At 40.6% G+C, this 6,376-nt stretch overlaps 1 pseudogene; it reads left to right on the plus strand.

The window, feature by feature from the left end:
- The first annotated feature begins 221 nt into the window (after positions 1-221).
- LOC121471798 lies at positions 222-1,204 on the plus strand (annotated as a pseudogene).
- The last annotated feature ends 5,172 nt before the right edge of the window (positions 1,205-6,376 follow it).

The raw sequence follows: 6,376 nt of genomic DNA on the forward strand, positions 1-6,376 counted from the left end.
GTAATTAGTGTATAAATACACATCGGGCAGATTTACACAAGAATAATTTCTGGGCTGTGGATCACTGCTATATGTGGGAAAGCATTGTAAGACGGGATGAAGACTTTTTCATTATATAACCTTTATTTCCTATTTATCTAAATCCCATGCCTGTGTTATTTTCTATGTGATATATGTAAAAAAGAAACGCCGGTGTCTTTAATCGAGGAAAGCAAGCATCAGTTGTAGGTTTTATTGGATCTATAAAATGCCGTAGCAGTAGCAATAAGCACTATTTTCATGACCACAAAACTTACTATTTTATAATGTGGTTAGCTTAAAGTAAGTCTCTTTCAGTCCGAGCCCAGCAGCAGTGTGGCAATGGCTCTCCTGTCTTCTGACTGTCCTTGTTATTTCCCTTTCGGTACCGGAAATGTGGCCTCTGGTGTGGCAGTCTCTGATGGCATCATCAAAGCGTTTGGTGACATGAGGGTAAGCACGGTAAGTCCCCAACACCAGAGGAGGTGAGGAAGCACAAGAAGGCGGCACTCCTCTGCCTGAGCCAGGACAAGGACAACGTCAACCTGGAGGAGCACAAGTAGATCCTCGCAGGTGACGTGGGCCAGACTGTCGACCACCCCTATGCCACCTTTGTCAGGATGCCGTCAGACAAGGACCGCCACTGTGCCCTCTGCGACACAACCTATGAGACCGAGAGAGCAAGAAAGAGGACACCTCGGGTTTATCTTCTGGACACCTGAGCCTGTACCCGTTAAGAGCAAAATGATCGATGCCAGTGCCAAGGATGCCATCGTGAAGAAGCTGACAGAGATCAAGCATGAATTACAAGCAAACTGCTAGGAGGAGGTCAAGGACTGTTGTAACCGGGCAGAGAAGCTGGGGGGCGGTGCCGTTATCTCCCTGGAGGCCAAGCCTTTGTGAGTCCCCTCCAGCGCTCTGCCTGGAGCATCGGCAGCCCCAGACCTGCACATGGGGGTTGCAGGCGGCCCTTCCTGCCAGACCTGAGGGGCTGGGGAGATCCCAGCAAGGGGAGGCCAATCTCTTCACCTTAGTTGCCAGACAGCCCTCTCACCCCCTGGGCCTTCCTCCTCCCTCCATCCCTGACCGGTTCTGGCCTTTCCAAGCTGTTTTTGATCTGATTCCTCTTGGCTTGAAACAGACCAAGTTTCCCCCTGTCACCCCAGTTTGAGGGGGGGCTGTATTTTTTTTTTTTATGACACTCCAATTTCCCACCTGTTCCTTTTCTCATGCTGGTAACTTTTTTTTTTTTTTTTTAAGATTTTTATTTATTTATTCATGAGAGACAGAGAGAGAGAGAGAGAGAGAGAGAGAGAGGCAGAAACACAGGCTGAGGAAGAGGCAGGCTCCCTGCAAGGAGCCTGATGTGGGACTCAAGCCCAATCCTTGAATCACGCCCTGGGCCAAAGGCAGACAGACACGCAACTGCTGAACCACCCAGGCATCCCCCATGCTGGTAACTTCTAACATCAATAGTGACTCTGTGCTTGTCTGTTTAGTTCTGTGTATAAATGGAATGTTGCAGAGAGGACCCCTCCTCGCACTGCCTGGTTCCCCTTCCCTTCTCCCCTGCTGGTGGCCACGCATGGAAGCAGGAGCGGTAAGGGACCTTCAATTAAAAAAAACCACACACACGCACACACAAAATAAAATAAGTCTCCTAATTAAAGTCTTTTGCAAACAAATGAAGGAATGCTCCTTTGCCCTCAAAGCTCTATTTCCACATTGCCTGTTAATTAGCACTGTTTATAGCTCTCTAAAATTCTACCAATTAGACATTTATTTGAATTTATATTTTTTCTCTGATTTTCCTTTTTTTTTAATAGCACTTACTTGATATGGGAAAATCTGGAAAGCATGGATTCATGTACTAACTGGGAAAAATCCATAAATTACAAGTCTACTACTCAGCGGTGTTATTAGCTTCCAGTCCTCATGCATTTTTTCCATAATTGAGTTCATAAAGAACATAGCATTTAGTATCTTTTTTAAATTTATTCAGCATTATATTTTGTATATTTCCCATGTCATTTCAACTTACTTTTAAAACATTTAAAAAAATATTGGCATAATATTCTATCATATAAATGTATCATAATTTATTTGACCATGTCTCTAAAATTTTTAACATTGATTTCTAATATTTTTGGTTTTATAAGTAACAGATGGTCTCTTTCAACACTAGTTATAGTTTAACAGTGGTAACATTTTCTGGGTTATTTGTTGAAATGTCCATCAATTGCTCCACAGTTGTGGAATTACTATGGGAAGGTTCAAGGAAAGGATGTTGACACAGTAGGTAGGACCAAATAGCTTTGTTCCAGCAGCACAATTAGGGCCGTGTACCCTACCTGAGTGTAAAAAAGGTTAGAGAGGTAGAAGGATGTGAAAAAGGTAAATCAATTTTAATCATTACTTACTTCCAGTCTTCTTTCCAAGAGCAAGAGAGGAAACTCATCTACATGACATAAGCCTCCTTCTCAGGACCCAGAACTTGAGCATTTAATATTATGTTATATAGTCCAGCTTTGTGGACAGTTACTTAAACTCTTATGGGTTAAACTAGAAACCTAGCTTCCATTTGCAAAGTTTTCCACAAATGGACTTAAAAGCTTTTGTCAAATAGTATGTGTGTATAACAGCTATCTCTCTGAGTGGGTTTTTAGCTAAAAGTAGAATTTTGCTGATTTTCAGCACAATTTGGCATATTAATACGTATCAGTAGTCACTGTTTTTCTCATGAAATATGCTCCTCTGTTCTGTGCACATCCACAGTGGTTAGGTAACAAAATTTACCTCTAAAGTTAACTAGCAACAAATCTCAATTTTACACGTTAGCTTAAGCTATCTTAATGTAGAGAGATTTCTGTTAGAATGTCCTTTGTGAAACTCTTAAGTACCGGGTTATGGTTACATGCCTACTGGCCAGGTATAAATGGCACAAATGCACTTATTTAATTAATAATAAGTCCTCTCATTTTACAGATGAGAAAATGGTGGAGATCAGAGAGGTGGTGACTTGCTTAAGGCTTCGGGGCTACTTTACTACTAGAATTTAAAGCCTTTCTTTTACTCCATGCTGTCTCTTTATGACATAACTGCATTATAAAAAGACTGTTTTAGAAAAACACCTGCAGCCTATTAACAGTCATGTAAGACAAGCCTGTTGGGAAACTATAACTTAATAAGCTGATAGTTAAGAGTGATTAATAGGACTATATTTCTTCTCTCCCACTGTGCCACAATAAGCAAGGGTCTACTTGGTACTTGAGATGGTACTTTACCATCTCAAGATGAAAAAGAACAGATGTATTGTCAGATCATAGATCATGGGTAGTCATTAAGTTTTATTATCTTTATAAAAATGTTCAATTTCAAGCATACTTGGTGCTTGGAAATATGTTGTGAACTTAATGTTGCAATACCATTAAAACCATAAACTGAGAATATGATGACTATTATTGTATACTTGTGTGACTAAATTGAGTCTAGTTGAGTGAAATGGAGGGCGACTCATCCTATAGGTGAGTGCTGGATACACAGTAGAGACAACTTTCCAAATGAATTCAACAAATTCCCCTTAAATTATTCAACACTGGTTTGGGGACTCGGTCACAGTCCCTACCCTCAAAAGGAAATAAAATTCGGTTGGGCAGATGGAAGGCATATTGGAAACATTTTAAAACAGCAGTATAGCCTATGATTAAGTGTAAAAACCAGCTACAGAAGTGTATTAGTGAAGGGGAAGAAGAGTTTAATATAAACTGAGTATCCAAGGTAGCTTCAAATCTTTGGCCTGACTGAAATGTTAAATTGCTCTGTAAATTTGGAGGTAAATAAATTGATCACCCTGTTGATTGAATAAATTACTGAAAAGCAGGTTAAAAATGATAAACTTAACAACGTAAGGCTAATATATGGCAGTTGGGTTCTCAGATTTTTACTTAGTGAATTATTAGCTAGCTCGGTTCTAGATTCTAGTCATTCCTTGAGAATTCTGATTTAGTAATTTTAATAATTTGGAGACTCTTGTGTCCATATTCCAACCATATTGGAAGATGGCTCTATATTTTTCTCAGAGAGTGGCAATATCTGATTCTTTTTGAAAGTTTAGTATAGGAGTGGGGAGGAGTGCTTAAAGTGATGCCCACACAGTATACTCATATAGTATTTCTCTTTTCCTCAAATCTTAGAGACCTGGGTGGCTCAGTGGTTGAGCATCTGCCTTCGGCTCAGGTTGTGATCCCCAGATTCGGGATCGAGTCCCAAGTGGGGCTCCTGCGAAGAGCCTGCTTCTCCCTCTGCTTGTCTCTGCCTCTCTCTCTGTATGTCTCATGAATAAATAATCTTTTAAAAAAATCTTAGAGGAAGAAATTGATATTCTCATTCAAATTCCAAAATTCCATATGAATAGTCAACCTGACATCTTCACTTAGATGTTAATGAAGAATTTAGGGACACCTGGGTGGCTCAGCAGTTGGGCCCCTGCCTTCAGCCAGCGGGGGGCCTGGAGACCCAGGATCAAGTCCCGCATTGGGTTCCCTGTGTGGAGCCTTGTTTCTCCCTCTGCCTATGTCTCTGCCTCTCTTTCTCTGTCTCTCATGAATGAATAAATAAAAAATCTTAAAAAAATAATCTAAAACTTAAATATATCCAGAGAGGACCTCTTGTTTCTCCATTGTCTCCCTCCCCATGTCCACCTGTCCCCCTACACATATCTTTCCTATCTCAGCAAATGGTCACCATCATCTACTTCAATGCTCTGAGCTGAAGACCTACAAGTCATTCTTTATTCTTTCCCTTTTCTCATCTTCTACATCTGACCCATCACCAACTCATGTTGAGTTTACCTTTTCCATATTCTTTAGTCAACTTCTATTGCCCTGTCCAAATCACCATGATTAGTTTCTTGGATCAGAGTGGTCTAACACAAAGGGAGGCAGAAGGCATTATGGTTAGGAATAGAGGCTCAGAGCTGGACTGCCTGGATTTGAATTCCAGCTTTCCTACTATTAGCTGTTGTTAGAAGTTCAGCTGAGCTGGGGAATGTTGGGGTAGATGTTAGAGTAGCTGATTAATGGAACAAGCCAAAAATGAAAGAGTTAAGCCTTTAATCACCTGCTGGGATGGTTATATGCAGGAGTCTAAAACTAGAGAAGCCACTGACTCCCAATGTTTTATTTCCCTCGTGGAAATCCAGAGTCAGGTGCATCAACGCAGGCATGGGAGACTTCTCACTGTTGCAGGAGTCCTGAACTAAAGGCTCCAGTAATTTTATGGACCCTGTGGTTGAGTGGGGAGATGGTGAAGGAGGTAGGTTAGGAGTGAAAAGCTATAGGGAACAAAGTGGAACAAAACATTTGCAAACATCTCCACTTCCCCTCCAAAGGAGGACTCAGCAGAAGCATCTGAAGAAGGCTTCTGCCCCATGCCTCAAATAAAGAGAACCAGAAATGAAGGGTAGGAATGCAAATATATGAAAAGCATGACTGAGCAGGGGAGCCTAAGTTGTTGACTGCAATGCACTAGCTATGTGCCAAGTCTGGGTAGGGAGCAGCAGCCTCTTCCCACGAGGCCTGCCAGGGAAAGCTTTTGTAATTCCCCATGGGCACATCTGAAAAATCACACCTAGGTTCTTAACCAGGAGTCAGGCTCCTCAGCTGTGTGACCTTGGGCAAATTTCTTAACTGCTCTCTGCCATTTATTTATTTATTTATTTATTTATTTAATTTATTTTAATTTTCTCTCTGCCGTCTATAAAGGAAATATAAAGTTATGAGAATCACATATAGTATTGTTAGTTTTCTTTTTTTTTTTTTTATTGTTAGTTTTCTATTGCTGCTGTAACAAAAAACCACAAGCTTAGTAGCTTAAAACCACAAAAATTTATTCTAACAGTTCCTGAGGTCAGAACATTATTGAAATAAGGGTGAAAAATCATGATTGCATCAATAAATGTAGAAATAAACACTTGATAAAGTTGAACACCCTCCCCCCCTTTTTAAAAAGATTTCATTTAGGGAGAGAGCACATAGCAGAGGAAGGGCAGAGGAAGAGAGAGAGAGAGTCTTGAGCAGACTCTGAACTGAGCATGGAGCCTGATGTGCGGCTCCATCTCACAACCCGAAACAAAATCCGGAGTTGGATGCCCAACTGACTGAACCACCCTAGTACTACAAAGTTCAATTCAATCCCTTTTGATGAAAACGGACATAATTCAAAATTTAAAAGAATTCCTTTGATTTGTATTGTATCAAAAATGTATACCAAAATTTTTAGAGCAAATATTATGTTAATGGGGAGACTTTATTCTCATCAACATCTGCTCCAAGACAGGAATACTCAATATTTCTGTTAA

The sequence above is a fragment of the Vulpes lagopus genome, chromosome 1 (genome assembly GCF_018345385.1).
Source record: "Vulpes lagopus strain Blue_001 chromosome 1, ASM1834538v1, whole genome shotgun sequence".
NCBI classification, from domain to species: Eukaryota; Metazoa; Chordata; class Mammalia; order Carnivora; family Canidae; genus Vulpes; species Vulpes lagopus.